Genomic DNA, 26,239 nt, shown 5'->3' with positions numbered 1-26,239 from the left:
TACAATGCCACTTTTATCTTTGCGATGCAATTTGTCTTCTTGATTCTTAAGAGAGGTTAAAGATCATGGCCATTTTCTATCTTATGGAGGATGGTCCGACCTCTTTTGGGCTTGTTTGAACGTTTGTGTTGATATGGCCGTATTCCCGACTTATTGTGATGATTTTTTTTTATTGTATTTGTAGGTATAGCTTTATGTCTCGTTCAGTAATTCTCGTCATGTCGTCTAAAATCCCGTCCGATCTAACTTGGTAGATATAATTGTTCTTTCTGCCATTCCCGTTATTGATAATGAATATGCCGAGACATTTCGTATGCAGCATAGGTTGTGTATATGTTGGGAGGATGAGAGTAAGTATGAAATTGTAGTTGTCGATCCTAAGGAGAGGGTTTGTTTTTTCCAACTTGACAAGTCAAAATGCCATTTCATATATACATGTACGAATGCTTTTTCACAAAGTTGGGGGTTAGTCTTCCCTTTTCTGACTTTGAATCTGAGATTCTTAGGCTTTGTAAAGTTGCCCCTTTCCAGCTCCACCTCAACTTTTGGAGTTTTCTGAAAATTTATCAACTCCTTGGCTGTGAACTCGATGTCCTCCTTTTTTCTAAAGTTTTCTTTTATCTTTTCCAACTTACCAAGCCCTTTAGTTCTAAGAAGCAGGGATGGGTATCCTCCCGAGTTGTTCAGGGGAGAAAGGTTTTTGCCATTTTTTATGATTCTTTTCATGATTTCAAAAATTACTTCTTCAAAATCCAATCTGCTGAGGGTGTCCGACCTTTCTTCCTTAATGAGAGGGATGAAGCCCTTTTTAGCTTGTACTGTGAGGAGAACCCCATAGTCGTTAAGTATAACCTTGATGACTTGGATGAGGTAGAGGAGTATGTAGTTGCCTTATTACAGGAGTGTTGGGGTCGAACCCCCAATCTAGACATCAAAAATTTTTTACTATGAAAGTCAAGCCATGTCAGATCTGAGCTAGGTAGTATTTTTTTAAATTTTTTGTAGATATATCTTTTTATCGATTATGTTGTATGCTGATATAATCCAATCTTGATGTCTTGCAGAAAAGATGACCGGTAAGGCAACCACCTTGAAAATTCTTCGCACGGCTAAGAAGAATGTTGTTGCTTGAGTTATTCAATTGAAAGAGGTCGGTGAAATGGGTGATCCTTCTTCTCCCTCAAAATTGGATTCGGGTGCTTTTGCCTCGGTTAAGGTCATTTCTAATCTGTCACCTGCTCTTCTTACTTCTCCTGTTGATTCTGGTATTCTGACGAGTCCCCTTGCCCCTCCTTTTCCTGAACCAAAACCTAAGACGGGTAAAACTTCCAAATTGGAAAGTGTATATAAGCAAGGCTTTGATGCTATGGCTTTTTGTTAGAAACATGTCCTTCCCAATAGCTTTATAAGTATGGATGATATTTCTATAAAAAAAACCACCTTCTAGTCTTAGCACGGGGTAGGATAAGGACAGTCGGGGTGTGCTCGGTTTTATTGAGACGGCTTAAGGAGACTCCCATTGGTGCCACTCAGCGAACTTTGTCCGATTTGAAAGCTGATATGGCATCATTACAGGAGGCTAGGTTAGAGTTGGAAAAAAAGAGAAGGAAGTTCTTGTGTCCGATCTTTCCGAAGCTCGGGAGAGGGTGAAGTAGTCGGAGGCTATTTGTGCTATGGCTGAGGTTTTAAAAAAGAAGGCTGAGAAGAGTTATACCCGAGTTTTTAGGGAGAAGCTGACCTTGGTGGATGAGGTCGCTAAGGCAAGGGAAAAGTATGCCGGCCTGGAGGAAATGATCTTCCAAGGGATGGACGAGTTGGTCAAAAACTTAAAAGCCCAATTCAAAGTTGTTGCTCTCGAGTCTCCCTCATCAATCCCGACATAATCGTGGTTGATGGGAAGATTGTTCCTCCTCCCGATGATGAGGAAAATGTCCCTATGGGAGATCCGACGACCTCGGACACCCGCGTTAAGGGAGCTTCGCAAAGATTCCCGACTCGGTTGGATGATGAGCCCCTTTCTTCTCAGCCTGGGACTCACCCGACCTCCGAAGCTCAACCTGAAGACATCTCCAATATGACCTCCGATCAACAGACACCTCCCTCTGGATTTCCTTTTGTAATCTTTGATGGCCCAACTTGTGAGTCTTTTATGAATAATTTACTTTATAATAGTCGTAGTTTGAACACTTTATATTTTCCTTCATAGTTTACTTAAAAACTTTTTCCACAACTTTAATTGTGGTAGTTTTTATTAATGAGTTTTCGCCTTATCAATTTTTTCTTGGGATGACCCAATTATTGTAGCTTCGTAACTTAGTAGAAATTTTTGATGAGCCACTTAATGACTTTTCTTTGATGCTAATTCGGTCGAGTTATTCCTCGAGACCAAATTTTTTAGTCGTTGAAGATGTCGGCCAATGTAGGTTGGCCACTATGTTGAACCTTTCCTTTGTAAGGTCAAGACTATGTGTTTCTCTTAGTTGGAAAATTAATTGTGCATCGACTTTAAGTAGTTGATTTTATCAAGTTACTTTTGCAATTCATTTTAGGCTTACCTCTTTTGCTAAACTTTAATTCTTTTAAAGAGGTCGGGCCACGATCTGCTTGTATAACTTCTTACAGTAATTTGGACCTCGTCGCTTCATCTTGCCGACCATCTAGGTCGGGCAATGATTTTTGCGGTTTTTCGAGCTTAAATTAGTGCGTGTTAATGGAATAATTAATGAAAAAATAAACTTTCATTAATGAGAAAATTATTTACATAAGCTTTCTTGCTACTAAAAGGTTTTCCCTTTTACTAACCCTTAGTCCTTATTATGATGCCTCGTTAAAATCCTCTTCAAGAAAACCCTTCTCAGAAAAAAACCATAAAGTCGGGAAAAAGAGTACACTAGGGAGCAAGGTGCGCTTTCTAGCTGTATTTCTTTTTCAAGTTGCATAGGTGCCATGACCTTGGGAGTTCCTTTCCTTGGAGGTCGGACACTTTGAAGTAACCCTTCTAGTTCGCGGCTAGCTTCCCTTCACCCGACCTTTGCGTTTCGATGTCATTTCGGATTAAGGGTTGTTTGTGGTGAAGCTTCTTCTTATGACTTTCTTGTTGTATCTCATGGATACCCTTTGCTTCAATGCCTCCTGCTTTATCTAGGCTTGTTCTTGGACTTCTGGTAGAATGTAGAGTTTTTCCTTTTGAGCTTGGACGTTTCCTACTTCGTCGTAGAATCTAACCCTTGGAGATTCTTCATTGACTTCTATAGGGATCATGGCTTCTATGCCATAAGCAAGTCAAAAAGGAGATTTACAGTTGTTGAGTGGGGTGGGGGGGGTCCGATATGCCCACAAGACTTGAGGAAGGTCTTTGGCCCATGCTCCCTTTGAGTCTTGTAGTCGGTGCTTTATTCCAGCTAATATGACTTTATTTGGAGCTTCTGCTTATCCATTGGCTTGAGGGTGCTCTACCTACATGAACTGGTGTTTAATTTTGAGGCTTGCCACCAAACTTCTGAATGTTGAGTCGGTAAATTGAGTTCTATTGTCTGTGGTGATGGAGTGTGGAATTCCAAACCAGGTGATGATGTTCTTGTAGAGAAATTTCTGACTTCTTTGAGCTGTAATGGTTGCCAGAGGTTCTGCCTCAATCCACTTAATGAAATAATCTATCCCACTATGAGGTATTTTACCTACCCAGGAGCTTGTGGGAATGGTCCGAGGAGGTCTAAGCCCCATTTTGTAAATGGCCAAGATGAGGTGACGCTAATGAGCTCTTGTTGAGGTGCCGCATAGAAGTTATCATGCTTTTTTCAAGATGGAAATTTTTTGACGAAGCCGGCTACTTCCTTTTGTAAGGTCAACCAAAAGAAGCCAGCTCGGATCACTTTCTTAACTAGTGGCGGTGTTCCTAGGTGGTTTCTGCATATACCACAACGGACTTTCTCTAAGACTTCATTAGTCTTGGAGGTCGGGACACACTTTAATTAAGGTGTAAATACTCCTCTTCTATATAACATGTTGTAAACCAAGGTGTAGTTTTGTACTTTCCTTATGAGCCTCCTTGCTTCCCTTTCTTCTTTATGAATGATTTTGAATTTGAGATATTCGATAATAGGGGTCATCCAACCTAAGTTTAGATTAGAGATAGCCAATGTGTCCGACGTATCAACTTCCTTGGCCTTTGATGGTGCGTGGAGTTCCTGGATCAAGCTTTTATTGTTTCCCCATGGCTTGGTACTGGATAATTTGGAGAGGGCATCAGCTTGGATCTTCGACTCCTGAGCTATGTGTTGGACCTCGGCATCTGGAATTGAGCTAATTGTTCAAGGGTTTCTTCTAAGTACTTCTTCGTGTTGGGATATTTAGCTTGGTAAGTCCCATTCACTTGAGAAGTTATTACTTGAGAGTTACTGACGTTAGGATTTTTTGCTGGTAAAGAATTTTATAAAAATAGTCGCGTTGTAGATATAGTTTCTAAACCGACAGAAATCCCTTCGTACAAACGTTTTGGTTGTCACAAGTAACAAACCCCTAAATAAATTGATAACCGAAGTATTTAAATCTCGGGTCGTCTTCTCAAGGAACTGCAGGGAAGTATGTTCTTATTATTGGTTATGAAAATTGTAAATTGGGGTTTTAAAAATAGGGAGCAAGTAATTTAAATTGCAATTAAAATAAGTAAATGACTGTAAAATAAACTTTTGGTAAGGTATGAGAAATTGGAAGTCCTATCCTAATTATCCTTATCAATGGTGATGAGAATTGAGTCTTAATCCCACTTAGTTAGCCTTTACTAAAGCAAGGGAAGGTCAAGTGGATTGATTAGTCTGATCTTCAGGTTCTAGTCAATTCCTAAGAAAGGACTGGAATTATTGAAGTTCAATTCAATTAGCAAAGATAAAAATTATTAATCACGTTGAGTTTGATAACTCCTGAGTTACTGATTTCATAACCAAGGCCAAAAGGGAAAAACTAAATCTACTGGAATAAAAATGTCTTCAGATTGGAAGCAACAGTAACATAAATAAAAGAGAGCAATCATAAACTGAAATACCTCAAATAACATTAATTAAGAGAATTATCTGTAACATAGAAAAGTTCATAAATTAAATTGAGAATATATTAAAAAGGAAAGTTGAACCTGATAAAATGGGACAATCATGAAAGTAAGAAAAATCCTAAATCCTAATGCTAAGAGAGAGAGGAGAGAACCTCTCTCTAAAAACTACATCTAAATCATCAAAAGTGAATAATTGGAGACTCCCCTTGAATGGATGCATTCCCCCACTTCATAACCTCTGATCTGTGCCTTCTGGACTTGGATTTGGGCCAAAAAGGACTTCAGAAATCACTGGGAGCGTTTTCTGTAATTTCTGGTGCGTGGCCTCTGTCACGCGTCCGCGTGGGTCACGCGGTCGCGTCATCTGGAGTTTTCCTTATCACGCGTCCGCTTCGGTCATGCATCCGCGTCATCTGCGTTTTGCTCATGGCGCATGATCGTGTCGGTCATGTGTTTGCGTCACTGTCTTTTCGCGCCAAGCATGCGGCCACGTCGCCCACGCGTTCACGTCGCTGCCAGTTTCTTCAAAAACTCCATTTTGTGCTTTCCTTCCATTTTTGTATGTTTCCTTTCCATCCTTTGAGTCATTCCTACCTTTAGAATATCTGAAACTACTTAACACACAAATCACGGCATCAAATGGTAATAAAGAGTAATTAAAATAATTATTTTTAAAGTATAGGAAACATGTATTTCACATATATCACAAAATAAGGAAGGGAAAGTAAAACCATGCAATTAACATGAATAAGTGAGTGAAGGATTGAATAAATCACTTAAATTAGGCACAAAATATATCATAAAATATGGGTTTATCAACCTCCCCACACTTAAACAATAGCATGTCCTCATGCTAAATCCAAGATAAAGAGTAAGGTTAAAGTTAAAGTGGTGGAATCTCATGCAATGCAATCTACTCTAAATGCAACTACCTAAATGAATCATGCAATTCTAATTGTCATTCACTTGTATATAAGACTTACATGTAGTTGAATTAATTCACATTCTCAAGGAATCATATATGCATAGCCAAACCTTAGATAATGTTAAAGCAATTTTACAATTGAGATGGGAAAGAAAAATATTGTACAAACTTGCAAGACAATTAACAATTTAAGCAGAGATATATGTTGATGAGCTATTGAACCCTCACTGGATTTTGTGTTTACTCTCTAGTCACTCAGTGTTTATTGGGTTAATCACTCTATTCTTCTTTTTATCCTTACTTTCTGTAACTTTGTTCTTCATCTAACCAATCAACAATTACAGAATACAGACATACAAAAATCATGAGGTCTTTATTTAAGGTTGTAATGGGCCAAGGTAAAGGTAAGGGTATATGTATAAGGCTAAGTGAGCTAATAAGTGAATCCTTGATTAGTCTAAGATCTCACCTAACATACATATTTTGTAATTCAAAGGTTTCTTTACCTATTTACCCAAATTTTCTCACTTTGTATTGCAAGCTCATATATTAACTTTAACTTTTGTCCCATGTGCATTTATTCCTTTTATTTGCAATTGGGGAATTTTTTGTATCCCCTTTATTTAAATAATTTTTTTATGCACATGGTAATTTGATTGTTTTGATTTCACATGAGCATGTTTCCCAAAACTTTTATTTTGAAATGTCTTTATTCTTTTTAACTTTCTACCTTTGTTTCTATAATCCATGTTCCCATAATGTTCTCCACTCTTAAACAATACACAATTTCTATCTTAAGCTAACTGGTGCACAAATTGTGAATCACACTTTTCACAACTCGTACCACTAACCAGCAAGTGCACTGGGTCGTCCAAGTAATACCTTACGTGAGTAAGGGTCGAATCCCACGGAGATTGTTGGTATGAAGCAAGCTATGGTCACCTTGTAAATCTCAGTCAGGCAGCTATAAAGTGATAATGGTGTTTTCGAATATTATATAATAAAATAGGGATAGAGATACTTATGTAATTCATTGGTAGGAATTTCAGATAAGCGAATGGAGATGCTTTTCGTTCCTCTGAACCTCTGCTTTCCTGCTATCTTCATCCAATCAGTCTTACTCCTTTCCATGGCTGGCTTTATGTGATACATCACCACTGTCAATGGCTACTTTCGGTCATCTCACGGGAAAATGATCCAATGCCCTGTCACGGCACGGCTAATCGTCTGGAGGCATCACCCTTGTCAATGGCTTCATCTTATCCTCTCAGTGAATAATATGCTCACGCACCCTGTCACGGCACGGCTATTCATCTGTCGGTTCTCGATCATGCTGGAATAGGATTTACTATCCTTTTGCGTCTGTCACTAACGCCCTGCAATCGCGAGTTAGAAGCTCGTCACAGTCATTCAATCATTGAATCCTACTCGGAATACCACAGACAAGGTTTAGACCTTCCGGATTCTCTTGAATGCTGCCATCATTCTAGCTTACGCCACGAAGATTCTGGTTAGGAGATCTAAGAGATACTCATTCTAGCTTATTTCATGTAGAACAGAAGTGTTTGTCAGACACGCGTTCATAAGGGAGAAGGATGATGAGCGTCACACATAATCATCACCTTCATCACGTTCTTGGGTGCGAATGGATATCTTAGAAGTGAAATAAGAAGAATTGAATAGAAAACAGTATTACTTTGCATTAATCTTTGAGGGACAGCAGAGCTCCACACCTTAATCTATGGAGTGTAGAAACTCTACCGTATGAAAATACATAAGTGAAGGTCCAGGCATGGCCGAGATGGCCAGCCCCCTAAAACGTGATCAAAGGATCATAAGGTAATCCAAAGATGCCTAATACAATAGTAAGAGGTCCTATTTATAATAAACTAGCTACTAGGGTTTACATGAGTAAGTATTTGATGTATAAATCCACTTCCGGGGCCCACTTGGTGTGTGTTTGGGCTGAGCTTAAGTGTTGCACATGCAGAGGCCAATTGTGGAGTTGAACGCCAGTTTTTGTGCCAGTTTGGGCGTTCAACTCTGGTTTTGGATCCTTTTCTGGCGCTGGACGCCAGATTTGGGTAGAAAGCTGGCGTTGAACGCCAGTTTACATCGTCAATTCTTGGCCAAAGTATGGACTATTATATATTGCTGGAAAGCCCTGGATGTCTACTTTCCAACGCAATTGGAAGCGCGCCATTTCAAGGTCTGTAGCTCCAGAAACTCCACTTTGAGTGCAGGGAGGTCAGAATCCAACAGCATCAGCAGTCCTTTTTCAACCTCTGAATCTGATTTCTGCTCAAGTCCCTCAATTTCAGCCAGAAAATACCTGAAATCACAGAAAAACACACAAACTCATAGTAAAGTCCAGAAATGTGAATTTAACACAAAATCTATTAAAAACATCCCTAAAAGTAACTAGATCCTACTAAAAACATACTAAAAACAATGTCAAAAAGCGTATAAATTATCCGCTCATCACAACACCAAACTTAAATTGTTGCTTGTCCCCAAGCAACTGAAAATCAAAATAGGATAAAAAGAATAGAATATACTATAAATTCCAAACTATCAATGAAACAGAGCTTCAATCATATGAGCGGGACTTATAGCTTTTTGCCTCTTGAATAGTTTTGGCATCTCACTTTATCCATTGAGGTTCAGAATGATTGGCATCTATAGGAACTTCAGATTTCGAATAGTGTTATTGACTCTCTTAGTTCAGTATGATGATCCTTGAACACAGCTTCTTTATGAGTCTTGGCCGTGGCCCTAAGCATTTTGTTTTCCAGTATTACCACCGGATACATAAATGCCATTGACGCATAATTGGGTGAACCTTTTCAGATTGTGACTCAGCTTTGCTAAAGTCCCCAATTAGAGGTGTCCAGGGTTCTTAAGCACACTCTTTTTTTTTTTTTTTTTTTGCTTTGGACCTTGACTTTAACCGCTCAGTCTCAAGTTTTCACTTGACACCTACACGCCACAAGCACATGGTTAGGGACAGCTTGGTTTAGCCGCTTAGACCAGGATTTTATTCCTTTAGGCCCTCCTATCTACTGATGCTCAAAGCCTTGGGATCCTTTTTAATTGCCCTTGCCTTTTGGTTTTAAGGGTTATTGGCTTTTTGCTCTTACCTCTTGGTTTTAAGAGCTTTGGCTTTTTCTGCTTGCTTTTTCTTTTTCTTTCTATTTTTTTCGCCTATTTTTTTTTTTCTGCAAGCTTTGTTCTTTGCTGTTTTTTCTTGCTTCAAGAATCATTTTTATGATTTTTCAGATTATCAAATAACATGTCTCCTAGTCATCATTCTTTCAAGAGCCAACATATTTAACATTCTTAAACAACAACTTCAAAAGACATATACACTGTTCAAGCATACATTCAGAAAACAAGAAGCATTGTCACCACATCAATATAAGTAAACTAAGTTCAAGGATAAATTCGAAACTCATGTACTTCTTGTTCTTTTGAATTAAAACATTTTTCATTTAAGAGAGGTGATGGATTCATAGGACATTTATAACTTTAAGACAAAGTTACTAACTACTAATGATCATGTAATGAAGACACAAACATAGATAAGCACATAACATAGAAAACGAAAAGCAGAAGAATTAAGAACAAGGAATGAATCCACCTTAGTGATGGTGGCATTTCCTTCTTGAGGAATCAATGATGTCCTTGAGCTCTTCTATGTCTCTTCCTTGCCTTTGTTGCTCCTCCTTCAGTGCTTTTAGATCTTCTCTGATTTCATGAAGGATGATGGAGTGCTCTTGATGTTCCACCCTTAGTTGCTTCCAATAATTGTGTGGAAGAAAATGTATCCCTTGAGGTGTCTCAGGGATCTCTTGATTTGCAGTCAAATGTTCTACCACTGAGCTATAGACCCTTGATGGAAGCTTTTGTCTTCCCTTTCCTCTTTCTAGAGGTTTCTCTGGCCTTAGGTGCCATCAATGGTTATGGAAAAAAACAAAAAAGCTATGCTTTTACCGCACCAAACTTAGAATGTTGCTCGCCCTCGAGCAAAAGAAGAAAGAATAGAAGAATAAGAAGAAGATATGGAGGAGATGGATGGGAGTGTGTATTCGGCCCTATGGGTGGGATTGGGTGGGAAAGAGATGTTGAATTTTTGAAGGTAGTGGGTGTATGGATGTGAGTGGTAAATGGAAAAAAGAAGGGATGATCATGAATGGAAAGAGAGATGATGAGGTAGGTGGGGATCCTGTGGGGTCCACAGATCCTGAGATGATCCTGTGGGGTCCACAGATCCTGAGGTGTCAAGGCATTTACATTCCTGCACCAATTTAGGCATGTAAAATGCCCTTGCACACAACTCTGGGCGTTCAGCGCCAGGTTGGTGCCCATTTTGGGCGTTCAACGCCCCTTTGCTGCCATTTCTGGCGTTGAACGCCAGAGCCATGCTTGTTCTGGGCGTTCAGCGCCAGGATGCTCCCATTCTGGGCGTTCAGCGCCAGAACTATGCTCTGTTCTGGCGTTTGAACGCCAGACAGATGCTCCTCCAGGGTGTGATTTTTCTTCTGCTGTTTTTGATTCCGTTTTCAATTTTTATATTTATTTTGTGACTCCTCATGATCATGAACCTATAAAGACACATAACTAAGAAAAATATAGTTAGATAAATAAACATTGGGTTGCCTCCCAACAAGCGCTTCTTTAATGTCAATAGCTTGACAGTGGGCTCTCATGGAGCCTCATAGATGTGCAGAGCTTTGTTGAGACTGTCAATAGCTTGACAGTGGGCTCTCATGGAGCCTCACAGATGTGCAGAGCTTTGTTGAGATGGCCGAGATGGCCAGCCCCCTAAAACGTGATCAAAGGATCATAAGGTAATCCAAAGATGCCTAATACAATAGTAAGAGGTCCTATTTATAATAAACTAGCTACTAGGGTTTACATGAGTAAGTATTTGATGTATAAATCCACTTCCGGGGCCCACTTGGTGTGTGCTTGGGCTGGGCTTTGATTGTTACACGTGTAGAGGTCCTCCTTGGAGTTGAACGCCAGCTTCTGTGCCAGTTTGGGCGTTCAACTCTGGTTTTGGCTCCTTTTCTGGCGCTGGACGCCAGATTTGGGTAGAAAGCTGGCGTTGAACGCCAGTTTACGTCGTCTATTCTTGGCCAAAGTATGGATTATTATATATTGCTGGAAAGCCCTGGATGTCTACTTTCCAACGCAATTGGACGTGCACCATTTCGAGTTCTGTAGCTCCAGAAAATCCACTTTGAGTGCAGGGAGGTCAGAATCCAACAGCATCAGCAGTCCTTTTTCAACCTCTGAATCTGATTTTTGCTCAAGTCCCTCAATTTCAGCCAGAAAATACCTGAAATCACAGAAAAACACACAAACTCATAGTAAAGTCCAGAAATGTGAATTTAACATAAAAACCAATGAAAACATCCCTAAAAGTAACTAGATCCTACTAAAAACATACTAAAAACAATGTCAAAAAGCGTATAAATTATCCGCTCATCACAACACCAAACTTAAATTGTTGCTTGTCCCCAAGCAACTGAAAATCAAGTAGGATAAAAAGAATAGAATATACTATAAATTCCAAACTATCAATGAAACATAGCTCCAATCATATGAGCGGGACTTATAGCTTTTTGCCTCTTGAATAGTTTTGGCATCTCACTTTATCCATTGAGGTTCAGAATGATTGGCATCTATAGGAACTTCAGATTTCGAATAGTGTTATTGACTCTCCTAGTTCAGTATGATGATTCTTGAACACAGCTTCTTTATGAGTCTTGGCCATGGCCCTAAGCACTTTGTTTTCCAGTATTACCACTGGATACATAAATGCCACAGACACATAATTGGTTGAACCTTTTCAGATTGTGACTCAGCTTTGCTAAAGTCCCCAATTAGAGGTGTCCAGGGTTCTTAAGCACACTCTTTTTTTTTTTGCTTTGGACCTTGACTTTAACCGCTCAGTCTCAAGTTTTCACTTGACACCTACACGCCACAAGCACATGGTTAGGGACAACTTGGTTTAGCCGCTTAGACCAGGATTTTATTCCTTTAGGCCCTCCTATCCACTGATGCTCAAAGCCTTGGGATCCTTTTTATTTGCCCTTGCCTTTTGGTTTTAAGGGTTATTGGATTTTTGCTCTTGCCTCTTGGTTTTAAGAGCTTTTGGCTTTTTCTGCTTGCTTTTTCTTTTTCTTTCTATTTTTTTTTCGCCTATTTTTTTTTCTGCAAGCTTTGTTCTTTGCTGCTTTTTCTTGCTTCAAGAATCATTTTTATGATTTCTCAGATTATCAAATAACATGTCTCCTAGTCATCATTCTTTCAAGAGCCAACATATTTAACATTCTTAAACAACAACTTCAAAAGACATATGCACTGTTCAAGCATACATTCAGAAAACAAGAAGCATTGTCACCACATCAATATAATTAAACTAAGTTCAAGGATAAATTCGAAACTCATGTACTTCTTGTTCTTTTGAATTAAAACATTTTTCATTTAAGAGAGGTGATGGATTCATAGGACATTTATAACTTTAAGACAAAGTTACTAACTACTAATGATCATGTAATGAAGACACAAACATAGATAAGCACATAACATAGAAAACGAAAAGCAGAAGAATTAAGAACAAGGAATGAATCCACCTTAGTGATGGTGGCATTTCCTTCTTGAGGAATCAATGATGTCCTTGAGCTCTTCTATGTCTCTTCCTTGCCTTTGTTGCTCCTCCTTCAGTGCTTTTAGATCTTCTCAAATTTCATGAAGGATGATGGAGTGCTCTTGATGTTCCACCCTTAGTTGCTTCCAATAATTGTGTGGAAGAAAATGTATCCCTTGAGGTATCTCAGGGATCTCTTGATTTGCAGTCAAATGTTCTACCACTGAGCTATAGACCCTTGATGGAAGCTTTTGTCTTCCCTTTCCTCTTTCTAGAGGTTTCTCTGGCCTTAGGTGCCATCAATAGTTATGGAAAAAACAAAAAAAGCTATGCTTTTACCACACCAAACTTAGAATGTTGCTCGCCCTCGAGCAAAAGAAGAAAGAATAGAAGAATAAGAAGAAGATATGGAGGAGATGGATGGGAGTGTGTATTCGGCCATATGGGTGGGATTGGGTGGGAGAGAGATGTTGAATTTTTTAAGGTAGTGGGTGTATGGATGTGAGTGGTAAATGGAAAAAAAGAAGGGATGATCATGAATGGAAAGAGAGATGATGAGGTAGGTAGGGATCCTGTGGGGTCCACAGATCCTGAGGTGTCAAGACATTTACATCCCTGCACCAATTTAGGCTTGTAAAATGCCCTTGCACACAACTCTGGGCGTTCAGCGCCAGGTTGGTGCCCATTTTGGGCGTTAAACGCCCCTTTGCTGCCATTTCTGGCGTTGAACGCCAGAACCATGCTTGTTCTGGGCGTTCAGCGCCAGGATGCTCCCATTCTGGGCGTTCAGCGCCAGAACTATCCTCTGTTCTGGCGTTTGAACGCCAGACAGATGCTCCTCCAGGGTGTGATTTTTCTTCTGTTTTCAATTTTTATATTTATTTTGTGACTCCTCATGATCATGAACCTATAAAGACACATAACTAAGAAAAATATAGTTAGATAAATAAACATTGGGTTGCCTCCCAACAAGCGCTTCTTTAATGTCAATAGCTTGACAGTGGGCTCTCATGGAGCCTCACAGATGTGCAGAGCTTTGTTGAGACTATCCAACACCAAACTTAGAGTTTGGATATGGGAGTTCAACACCAAACTTAGAGTTTGGTTGTGGCCTCCCAACACCAAACTTAGAGTTTGACTGTGGGGGCTCTGGTTGACTCTGCTTGGAGAGAAGCTTTTTCTGCTTCCTCTCCATGGTTGCAGAGGGAGATCCTTGAGTTTTAAACACAAGGGAGTTCTCATTCCATTGAAGGAATATTTCACCTCTGTCAACATCAATCACAGCTCTTGCTGTGGCCAGGAAAGGTCTTCCTAGGATGATAGATTCATCCTCTTCCTTTCCAGTATCCAGGACTATGAAATCAGCAGGGATGTAAAGGCCTTCAACCTTTACTAACACGTCCTCTACTTGTCCATAAGCCTGTTTTCTTGAGCTGTCTGCCATCTCTAATGAGATTTTAGCAGCTTGCACCCCATAGATTCCCAGTTTCTCTATTACAGAGAGGGGCATGAGGTTTATTCCTGAACCAAGGTCACACAGAGCCTTAAAGATCATGGTGCCTATGGTACAGGGTATTATGAACTTTCCAGGATCCTGTTTCTTCTGAGGCAATGTCAGTTGATCCAGATCACTTAGTTCATTGATGAACAAGGGAGGTTCAACTTCCCAAGTATCAATGCCAAATAATTTGGCATTCAGCTTCATGATTGCACCATGAAACTTGGCAGTTTGCTCTTCAGTAACATCCTCATTCTCTTCAGAAGAGGAATACTCATCAGAGCTCATGAAGGGCATAAAGAGGTTCAATGGGATCTCTATGGTCTCTAGATGGGCCCCAGAGTCCTTTGGTTCCTCAGAGGGAAGCTCCTTATTGACCACTGGACGTCCCAGGAGGTCTTCCTCCTTGGGATTCACGTCCTCTCCTCTCCTCACAGGTTTGGCCATGGCGCTTATGTCAATGGCCTTGCACTCTCCTTTTGGATTCTCTTCTGTATTGCTTGGGAGAGTACTAGGAGGGATTTCAGTGATCCTTTTACTCAGCTGGCCCACTTGTGCTTCCAGATTTCTAATGGAAGACCTTGTTTCATTCATGAAACTTACAGTGGCTTTAGATAGATCAGAGACTAGATTTGCTAAATTAGAAGCATTTTGTTCAGAGTTCTCTGTCTGTTGCTGAGTTGATGATGGAAAAGGCTTGCTGTTGTTAAACCTGTTTCTTCCACCATTGTTAAAGCCTTGTTGAGGCTTTTGATCCTTCCATGAGAAATTTGGATGATTTCTCCATGATGAGTTATAGGTGTTTCCATAAGGTTCACGTAAGTAGTTCACCTCTGCTATTGCAGGGTTCTCAGGATCATAAGCTTCTTCTTTAGGAGAAGCCTCTTGAGTACTGTTGGATGCAGCTTGCATTCCATTCAGACTCTGAGAAATCATATTGACTTGCTGAGTCAATATTTTATTCTGAGCCAATATGGCATTCAGAGTATCAACTTCAAGAACTCCCTTCTTCGTAGGCATCCCATTACTCACAGGATTCCTTTCAGAAGTGTACATGAACTGGTTATTAGCAACCATGTCAATGAGTTCTTGAGCTTCTGCAGGCGTTTTCTTTAGGTGAATGGATCCACCTGCAGAAGTGTCCAGTGACATCTTTGATAGCTCAGATAAACCATCATAGAATATATCCAGGATGGTCCATTCTGAAAGCATGTCAGAAGGACACTTTTTGATCAACTGTTTGTATCTTTCCCAAGCTTCATAGAGGGATTCACCTTCTTTCTGTCTGAAGGTTTGAACATCAGCTCTAAGCTTGCTCAGCTTTTGAGGAGGAAAGTACTTGGCTAAGAAAGCCGTGACCAGCTTATCCCAAGAGTTCAGGCTGTCTTTGGGTTGAGAATCCAACCATAATCTAGCTCTGTCTCTTACAGCAAAAGGGAAAAGCATGAGCCTGTAGACTTCAGGATCTACTCCATTAGTCTTAACAGTATCACATATCTGCAAGAATTCAGTTAAGAACTGAAAGGGATCTTCAGATGGAAGTCCATGAAACTTGCAGTTCTGCTGCATCAGAGAAACTAATTGAGGTTTCAGCTCAAAGTTGTTTGCTCCAATGGCAGGAATGGAGATGCTCCTTCCATGTAAATTGGAATTAGGTGCAGTGAAGTCACCAAGCATCTTCCTTATATTATTATTATTTTCGGCTGCCATCTCCTTTTCCTGTTTGAAAATTTTTGAAAGGTTATCTCTGGATTGTTGTATTTTAGCTTCTCTTAATTTTTTCTTCAGAGTCCTTTCAGGTTCTGGATCTGCTTTAACAAGAATGTTCTTGTCCTTGCTCCTGCTCATATGACAAAGAAGATGGCACAGAAAAAATAGTAATAATAATATGGATCCTTTATACCACAGTATAGGGATCCTTGTGTTAGTAGAAGAAAAGAAGAGAAGAAAATCTGAACTCAGAGAGAGAGGGGGTTCGGATTTTTGGAGAGTTGAAGGAAAGATGTTAGTATATCAATAAACAAATAGAAGAAGATGAGAGGGGGAAGTGAATTTTCGAAAACAATTTTTGAAAAAGAGTTAGTGATTTTTGAAAATAGTTTTTGAAAAAGGTTAGTATTTTTTTTCGAATTTTTTTTTTAAATAAAAAATAAAAATAATTAGTTAATAAAAAAGAAATTTTTGAAAAAGAGGGAAGATATTTTCGAAAATTAGAGAGAGAGAGTTAGTTAGGTAGTTTTGAAAAAGTTAAGAAACAAACAAAAAGTTAGTTAGTTAGTTGAAACAAATTTGAAAAGATAAGAAGTTGGGAAGTTAGAGAAGATATTTTGAAATCAAATTTTGAAAAAGATAAGATAAGAAGATATTTTTTTGAAAAGATATGATAGAAATTAGTTTTTGAAAAAGATTTGATTTTTAAAATCACAATTAATGACTTGATTCATAAGAAATCACAAGATATGATTCTAGAACTTAAAGTTTGAATCTTTCTTAACAAGCAAGTAACAAACTTCAAATTTTTGAATCAAAACTTTAATTGATTATGTTATTTTTGAAAATTATGATATAAAATAAGAAAAAGGTTTTTGAAAATTATTTTTTTTTGGAATTTTCGAAAATAATCATGAATTTTGAAAAAGATTTTGAATTTTGAAAAAGATAAGATTTTCAAATTGAAAATTTGATTTGACTCATAAGAAACAACTTGATTTTAAAAATTTTTGAAAAAGTCAATCCAAATTTTCGAATTTGATGAGAGAAAAAAAAAGGAAAGATATTTTTTGATTTTTAAAATTTTTATGAAAAACATGAAAATTATGCAATGCATGAAATTTTTAGATCAAAACATGTGATGCATGCAAGAATGCTATGAATGTCAAGATGAACATCAAGAACATAATTTTGAAAAATTTTAATGCAAAGAAAACATGCAAGACACCAAACTTAGAATTCTTTAATGCTTAGACACTAAGAATTCAAGAATGCATATGAAAAACAATAAAAGACACAAAACAAAAAATCATCAAGATCAAACAAGAAGACTTACCAAGAACAACTTGAAGATCATGAAGAACACTATTAATGCATGATATTTTCGAAAAAATGCAAGATGCATATGCAATTGACACCAAACTTATAACATGACTCAAGACTCAAACAAGAAACACAAAAATATTTTTGATTTTTATGATTTTCTAATTTTTTTGTATTTTTATTTATTATTTTTTTTTCGAAAATTATTGTGAAAAATAAAAATAAGGATTTCAAAATTTTTAATATGAATTCCAGGAATCTTGCCACGTTAGTCTTAAAGCTCCAATCAAATGGTCAGGCATGGCTTAATAGCCAGCCAAGCTTTAGCATATAATTACATGGACTGGAGTGATTAGTTGAATGCCAATCCCAAAGTAGTTTGGGTATGGCTTTACAGCCAGATAGGCTTCAACATGCTTCATGAAACACTAGAATTCATTCTTAAAAATTCTGAAGAAAAATAATATTTTTGAAAACATTTTTTTTTTCGAAAACAAGTGAGAAAATTTTGAAATATTTTTGAAAAATTTTTGAAAAGAAAACAAAAAGAAAATTACCTAATCTGAGCAACAAGATGAACCGTCAGTTGTCCAAACTCGAACAATCCCCGGCAACGGCGCCAAAAACTTGGTGCACGAAATTGTGATGTCACATTCATAATTTGTCACAACTTCGATACAACTAACCAGCAAGTGCACTGGGTCGTCCAAGTAATACCTTACGTGAGTAAGGGTCGAATCCCACGGAGATTGTTGGTATGAAGCAAGCTATGGTCACCTTGTAAATCTCAGTCAGGCAGATATAAAGTGATAATGGTGTTTTCGAAAATAATATAATAGAATAGGGATAGAGATACTTATGTAAATCATTGGTAGGAATTTCAGATAAGCGAATGGAGATGCTTTTCGTTCCTCTGAACCTCTGCTTTCCTGCTATCTTCATCCAATCAGTCCCACTCCTTTCCATGGCTGGCTTTATGCAAGGGCATCACCGTTGTCAGTGGCTACATCCCCTCCTCTCAGTGAATAATATGCTCACGCACCCTGTCACGGCACGGCTATTCATCTGTCGGTTCCCGATCATGCTGGAATAGGATTCACCCTCCTTTTGCGTCTGTCACTAACGCCCAGCATTCGCGAGTTTGAAGCTCGTCACAGTCATTCAATCATTGAATTCTACTCGGAATACCACAGACAAGGTTTAGACTTTCCGGATTCTCTTGAATGCCACCATCATTCTAGCTTACGCCACGAAGATTCCGGTTAAGTGATCTAAGAGATATTCAATTCATCTTATTTCGCTTCTAAGATATCCATTCGCACCCAAGAACGTGATGAAGGTGATGATTATGTGTGACGCTCATCACCATCTCCCCTATGAACACGTGCCTGACAAACACTTCCGTTCTACATGAAATAAGCTAGAATGAATATCTCTTAGATCTCTTAACCGGAATCTTCGTGGCGTAAGCTAGAATGATGGCGGCATTCAAGAGAATCCGGAAAGTCTAAACCTTGTCTGTGGTATTCCGAGTAGGATTCAATGATTGAATGATTGTGACGAGCTTCAAACTCGCGAATGCTGGGCGTTAGTGACAGACGCAAAAGGAGGGTGAATCCTATTCCAGCATGATCGGGAACCGACAGATGAATAGCCGTGCCGTGACAGGGTGCGTGAGCATATTATTCACTGAGAGGAGGGGATGTAGCCACTGACAACGGTGATGCCCTTGCATAAAGCCAGCCATGGAAAGGAGTGGGACTGATTGGATGAAGATAGCAGGAAAGCAGAGGTTCAGAGGAACGAAAAGCATCTCCATTCGCTTATCTAAAATTCCTACCAATGATTTACATAAGTATCTCTATCCCTATTCTATTATATTATTTTCGAAAACACCATTATCACTTTATATCTGCCTGACTAAGATTTACAAGGTGACCATAGCTTGCTTCATACCAACAATCTCCGTGGGATTCGACCCTTACTCACGTAAGGTATTACTTGGACGACCCAGTGCACTTGCTGGTTAGTTGTATCGAAGTTGTGACAAATTATGAATGTGACATCACAATTTCGTGCACCAAGTTTTTGCTAACTTAGAGTTTGGTTGTGGCCTCCCAACACCAAACTTAGAGTTTGACTGTGGGGGCTCTGGTTGACTCTGCTTGGAGAGAAGCTTTTTCTGCTTCCTCTCCATGGTTGCAGAGGGAGATCCTTGAGTTTTAAACACAAGGGAGTTCTCATTCCATTGAAGGAATATTTCACCTCTGTCAACATCAATCACAGCTCTTGCTGTGGCCAGGAAAGGTCTTCCTAGGATGATGGATTCATCCTCTTCCTTTCCAGTATCCAGGACTATGAAATCAGCAGGGATGTAAAGGCCTTCAACCTTTACTAACACGTCCTCTACTTGTCCATAAGCCTGTTTTCTTGAGCTGTCTGCCATCTCTAATGAGATTTTAGCAGCTTGCACCCCATAGATTCCCAGTTTCTCTATTACAGAGAGGGGCATGAGGTTTATTCCTGAACCAAGGTCACACAGAGCCTTAAAGATCATGGTGCCTATGGTACAGGGTATTATGAACTTTCCAGGATCCTGTCTCTTCTGAGGCAATGTCAGTTGATCCAGATCACTTAGTTCATTGATGAACAAGGGAGGTTCAACTTCCCAAGTATCAATGCCAAATAATTTGGCATTCAGCTTCATGATTGCACCATGAAACTTGGCAGTTTGCTCTTCAGTAACATCCTCATTCTCTTCAGAAGAGGAATACTCATCAGAGCTCATGAAGGGCATAAGGAGGGTCAATGGAATCTCTATGGTCTCTAGATGAGTCTCAGATTCCTTTGGTTCCTCAGAGGGAAGCTCCTTATTGATCACTGGACGTCCTAGGAGGTCTTCCTCCTTGGGATTCACGTCCTCTTCTCTCCTCACAGGTTCGGCCATGGCGCTTATGTCAATGGCCTTGCACTCTCCTTTTGGGTTCTCTTCTGTATTGCTTGGGAGAGTACTAGGAGGGATTTCAGTGATCCTTTTACTCAGCTGGCCCACTTGTGCTTCCAGATTTCTAATGGAAGACCTTGTTTCATTCATGAAACTTACAGTGGCCTTAGATAGATCAGAGACTAGATTTGTTAAATTAGAAGTATTTTGTTCAGAGTTCTCTGTCTGTTGCTGAGTGGATGATGGAAAAGGTTTATTATTGTTAAACCTGTTTCTTCCACCATTATTAAAGCCTTGTTGAGGCTTTTGATCCTTCCATGAGAAATTTGGATGATTTCTCCATGATGAGTTATATGTGTTTCCATAAGGTTCACCTAAGTAATTCACCTCTGCTATTGCAGGGTTCTCAGGATCATAAGCTTCTTCGTCAGAAGATGCCTCTTGAGTACTGTTGGATGCAGCTTGCATTCCATTCAGACTCTGAGAGATCATATTGACTTGCTGAGTCAATATTTTATTCTGAGCCAATATGGCATTCAGAGTATCAACCTCAAGAACTCCCTTCATAGGCGTCCCATTACTCACAGGATTCCTTTCAGAAGTGTACATGAACTGGTTATTAGCAACCATGTCAATGAGTTCTTGAGCTTCTGCAGGCGTTTTCTTTAGGTGAGTGAATGGATCCACCTGCAGAAGTGTCCAGTGACATCTTTGATAGCTCAGATAAACCATCATAGAATATATCCAGGATGGTCCATTCTGAAAGCATGTTAGAAGGACACTTTTTGGTCAACTATTTGTATCTTTCCCAAGCTTCATAGAGGGATTCACCTTCTTTCTGTCTGAAGGTTTGAACATCAGCTCTAAGCTTGCTCAGCTTTTGAGGAGGAAAGTACTTGGCTAAGAAAACCGTGACCAGCTTATCCCAAGAGTTCAGGCTGTCTTTGGGTTGAGAATCCAACCATAATCTAGCTCTGTCTCTTACAGCAAAAGGGAAAAGCATGAGCCTGTAGACTTCAGGATCTACTCCATTAGTCTTAATAGTATCACATATCTGCAAGAATTCAGTTAAGAACTGAAAAGGATCTTCGGATAGAAGTCCATGAAACTTGCAGTTCTGCTGCATCAGAGAAACTAATTGAGGTTTCAGCTCAAAGTTGTTTGCTCCAATGGCAGGAATGGAGATGCTTCTTCCATGTAAATTGGAATTAGGTGCAGTAAAGTCACCAAGCATCTTCCTTACATTATTATTATTTTCGGCTGCCATCTCCTTTTCCTGTTCAAAAATTTCTGAAAGGTTTTCTCTGGATTGTTGTATTTTAGCTTCTCTTAATTTTCTCTTCAGAGTCCTTTCAGGTTCTGGATCTGCTTCCACAAGAATGTTCTTATCCTTGCTCCTGCTCATATGACAAAGAAGAAGGCACAGAAAAATAATAATAATAATGGAGATCCTTTATACCACAGTATAGGGATCCCTGTGTGAGTGGAAGAAGAGGGGGAGACAAAGAATGTAATATAATGGAAGAAACACAACTGTGAGGATGGAAGAGAGGTGAGATGAGATGTTAGGAGATGAATGAATAAATAGAATGAGATGGGGGAGGGATAATTTTCGAAAATTATTTTGAAAAAGAGTTAGTGATTTTCGAAAATGGTTTTTGAAAAATGTTAGTAATTTTCGAAAATTTTTGAAATAAAAGTTAGTTAGGTAGTTTTGAAAAAGTTAAGAAACAAACAAAAAGTTAGTTAGTTAGTTGAAACAAATTTTGAAAAGATAAGAAGTTAGGAAGTTAGAAAAGATATTTTGAAAAGATATTTTTGAAAAAGATAAGATAAGAAGATATTTTTGAAAAGATATGATAAAATTAGTTTTGAAAAAGATTTGATTTTTAAAATCACAATTAATGACTTGATTCACAAGAAATCACAAGATATGATTCTAGAACTCAAAGTTTGAATCTTTCTTAACAAGCAAGTAACAAACTTCAAATTTTTGAAACAAAACATTAATTGATTATGTTATTTTCGAAAATTTGGTATAAAAATAAGAAAAAGATTTTTGAAAAATATTTTTGGAATTTTCGAAAATAACTAAGAATTTTGAAAAAGATTTGATTTTTGAAAAAGATTTTGAAAAAGATAAGATTTTCAAATTGAAAATTTGATTTGACTCATAAGAAACAACTTGATTTTAAAAATTTTTGAAAAAGTCAACTCAAATTTTCGAATGTGATGAGAGAAAAAGGGAAAGATATTTTTTTGATTTTTTTTGAATTTTTATGATGCAAGGGAAAAACAAGAAAAATGATGCAATGCATGAAATTTTTAGATCAAAACAATGAATGCATGCATGAATGCTATGAATGTCAAGATGAACACCAAGAACACTATGAAGAATATGATGAACATCAAGAACATATTTTTGAAAAATTTTTAATGCAAAGAAAACATGCAAGACACCAAACTTAGAATTCTTTAATGCTTAGACACTAAGAATTCAAGAATGCATATGATAAACATGAAAAGACACAAAACAAAAAATCATCAAGATCAAACAAGAAGACTTACCAAGAACAACTTGAAGATCATGAAGAACACTATGAATGCATGAAATTTTCGACAAATGCAAGATGCATATGCAAGTGACACCAAACTTATGATATGACTCAAGACTCAAACAAGAAGTACAAAAATATTTTTGATTTTTATGATTTTCTAATTTTTTTTTTTGGATTTTTATTTTATATTTTTCAAAAAATTCTTTTGAAAAAGAAAAAAAAGGAATTCCAAAATTTTTAATATGAATTCCAGGAATCTTATGCTCTAAAGCTCCAATCAAAGGGTCAGGCATGGCTTAATAGCCAGCCAAGCTTTAGTATGTAACTCAGACATGACACGCCTGACATTCCTTACATTCAACAGCCAATTGGATAAGAAAGATAAAGAAGCTCTTTTCTTGAGTACAAGAATTGAGACATGGCTTTACAGCCAGCCAGGCTTCAACATGCTTCATGAAACACTAGAATTCATTCTTAAAAATTCTGAAGCCATAGAATAATTTATTTTTGAAAACATTTTTTTTTTCGAAAACAAAAGAAAAATTTTTGAAAAAAATTTTTGAAAACAAAACAAAAAGAAAATTACCTAATCTGAGCAACACGATGAACCGTCAGTTGTCCAAACTCAAACAATCCCCGGCAACGGCGCCAAAAACTTGGTGCACAAATTGTGAATCACACTTTTCACAACTCGTACCACTAACCAGCAAGTGCACTGGGTCGTCCAAGTAATACCTTACGTGAGTAAGGGTCGAATCCGACGGAGATTGTTGGTATGAAGCAAGCTATGGTCACCTTGTAAATCTCAGTCAGGCAGCTATAAAGTGATAATGGTGTTTTCGAATATTATAAAATAAAATAGGGATAGAGATACTTATGTAATTCATTGGTAGGAATTTCAGATAAGCGAATGGAGATGCTTTTCGTTCCTCTGAACCTCTGCTTTCCTGCTATCTTCATCCAATCAGTCTTACTCCTTTCCATGGCTGGCTTTATGTGATACATCACCACTGTCAATGGCTACTTTCGGTCATCTCACGGGAAAATGATCCAATGCCCTGTCACGGCACGGCTAATCGTCTGGAGGCATCACCCTTGTCAATGGCTTCATCTTATCCTCTCAGTGAATAATATGCTCACGCACCCTGTCACGGCACGGCTATTCATCTATCGGTTCTCGATCATGCTGGAATAGGATTTACTATCCTTTTGCGTCTGTCACTAACGCCCTGCAATCGCGAGTTAGGAGCTCGTCACAGTCATTCAATCATTGAATCCTACTCGGAATACCACAGACAAGGTTTAGACCTTCTGGATTCTCTTGAATGCTGCCATCATTCTAGCTTACGCCACGAAGATTCTGGTTAGGAGATCTAAGAGATACTCATTCTAGCTTATTTCGTGTAGAACAGAAGTGTTTGTCAGACACGCGTTCATAAGGGAGAAGGATGATGAGCGTCATACATAATCATCACCTTCATCACGTTCTTGGATGCGAATGGATATCTTAGAAGTGAAATAAGAAGAATTGAATAGAAAATAGTAGTACTTTGCATTAATCTTTGAGGGACAGCAGAGCTCCACACCTTAATCTATGGAGTGTAGAAACTCTACCGTATGAAAATACATAAGTGAAGGTCCAGGCATGGCCGAGATGGCCAGCCCCCTAAAACATGATCAAAGGATCATAAGGTAATCCAAAGATGCCTAATACAATAGTAAGAGGTCCTATTTATAATAAACTAGCTACTAGGGTTTACATGAGTAAGTATTTGATGTATAAATCCACTTCCGGGGCCCACTTGGTGTGTGTTTGGGCTGAGCTTAAGTGTTGCACGTGCAGAGGCCAATTGTGGAGTTGAACGCCAGTTTTTGTGCCAGTTTGGGCGTTCAACTCTGGTTTTGGATCCTTTTCTGGCGCTGGACGCCAGATTTGGGTAGAAAGCTGGCGTTGAACGCCAGTTTACGTCGTCAATGCTTGGCCAAAGTATGGACTATTATATATTGCTGGAAAGCCCTGGATGTCTACTTTCCAACGCAATTCGAAGCGCGCCATTTCGAGTTCTGTAGCTCCAGAAAATCCACTTTGAGTGCAGGGAGGTCAGAATCCAACAGCATCAGCAGTCCTTTTTCAACCTCTGAATCTGATTTCTGCTCAAGTCTCTCAATTTCAGCCAGAAAATACCTGAAATCACAGAAAAATACACAAACTCATAGTAAAGTCCAGAAATGTGAATTTAACACAAAATCTATTAAAAACATCCCTAAAAGTAACTAGATCCTACTAAAAACATACTAAAAACAATGTCAAAAAGCGTATAAATTATCTGCTCATCACTATCCAAGGATTCAACTTGGGATTTTTATTTTGTTTTTCTGCTTAAGGCTAGTATTGTGGTTTATAGAACAAAAGGGGATTAAAAGCTCAAGGGGGCTAACAAGGGTGATGTAAAAGGTAGGCTAATTTTGGGATAAGTGAGCTAGAATCAAACAATGGCCTCAATAACTTTTTTGGTATGTATCTATATTCTATAATTGGACATATAGATTAAAACAAAGTAAAGAACATCAGAATAAAAAAGAAGGGCGAAACACACAGGAATAAAATATTATGGTTTGAATGTAACCATACAATCAAGCTCAAAACTCACAGGCTGTGTGTTCTCTAGCTCAAAAATCATATCTCAGTTATATATGTCGTGCAAGTGAAAATTTAAGAGTTCCCATTATTCTCAATGTAAACCTTAGGGTGGCTTTAAAGTTTTAATGTTTCTCCTTGATGAAATGTTGTTAACTAACTAACATGTAATGCTATATATGCAAGGTGTGGATTGTTTTTTTATATTAAAGTCACTAGTTTACTTCCTTTTTATTTTCTATTTAAACCAAACTTGTCATATACTAAAAGGGTAAACTATACTAATTAATCCACATATTCTATAGCTAATAAGTTAGAATTGCAACTAAACTAACTGGCTAAAATATGAACTAAAGTGCAAAATGCAGAAAATAGAGTAAAAATACATGAAAAGAGCAATGTATAAGTGCTGAGAAATAAAAATAAAGATAAAAATACAGAAAAGTAATAAAAAGAGTCTGTAGTGGTTCACCAAGAAAAATATGCCAGAGATGGCGACCTCCCCACACTTAATATAAAGCATCGTCCTCGATGCTCAATCAAGCAGGGTGTGAAGGAGTGTCCTCACTGGAATGATGTGTGGCTAGAGTCTCTGTGGTGGTGGTCTGAGGATCTGTCTGCTGCAGAGGGGGTGCTGACTGTATAGGAACCTCTGGGTCTGCAGCCTGAATCTGATGCGGGGCCTCCTGCTGTGGCACAGCCTGCTCCGGGCCTGCCTGCGCAGCCTCTCTCTATGGGTGGGTCTCCGCCTCATGATCATCCGCCTCCTCCTCAGATGGCTCTGGTGGTGTGTCAGGCTCGGAGGGGATGTCGCCACCGGATCGTATCATCAGCTTTAGGTGCTCATAGCGTCGCTTGCTGCGACGCTCAGATCTCTCATATCAGCGCCGGTTGTGGCACTCCATCTGGTCCAGCTGCTGAAATAGGCGGTGCACGAG

General features: G+C 38.6%; 2 non-coding genes across 2 annotated transcripts; both read left to right on the top strand.

The window, feature by feature from the left end:
* Positions 1 to 15,334: 15,334 nt before the first annotated feature.
* LOC112780805 (small nucleolar RNA R71) lies at positions 15,335 to 15,442 on the top strand. Its single transcript, XR_003191619.1, has one exon. It is a non-coding gene; the product is annotated as a small nucleolar RNA R71 (small nucleolar RNA).
* A 5,426-nt stretch (positions 15,443 to 20,868) lies between these two features.
* LOC112780305 (small nucleolar RNA R71) lies at positions 20,869 to 20,976 on the top strand. Its single transcript, XR_003191151.1, has one exon. It is a non-coding gene; the product is annotated as a small nucleolar RNA R71 (small nucleolar RNA).
* The last annotated feature ends 5,263 nt before the right edge of the window (positions 20,977 to 26,239 follow it).

This window comes from Arachis hypogaea, chromosome 19 (assembly GCF_003086295.3).
Source record: "Arachis hypogaea cultivar Tifrunner chromosome 19, arahy.Tifrunner.gnm2.J5K5, whole genome shotgun sequence".
In the NCBI taxonomy this organism is placed as follows: Eukaryota; Viridiplantae; Streptophyta; class Magnoliopsida; order Fabales; family Fabaceae; genus Arachis; species Arachis hypogaea.
Note: the sequence above shows the minus strand (reverse complement) of the source record. Positions and strands in the feature narration are given on the sequence as shown.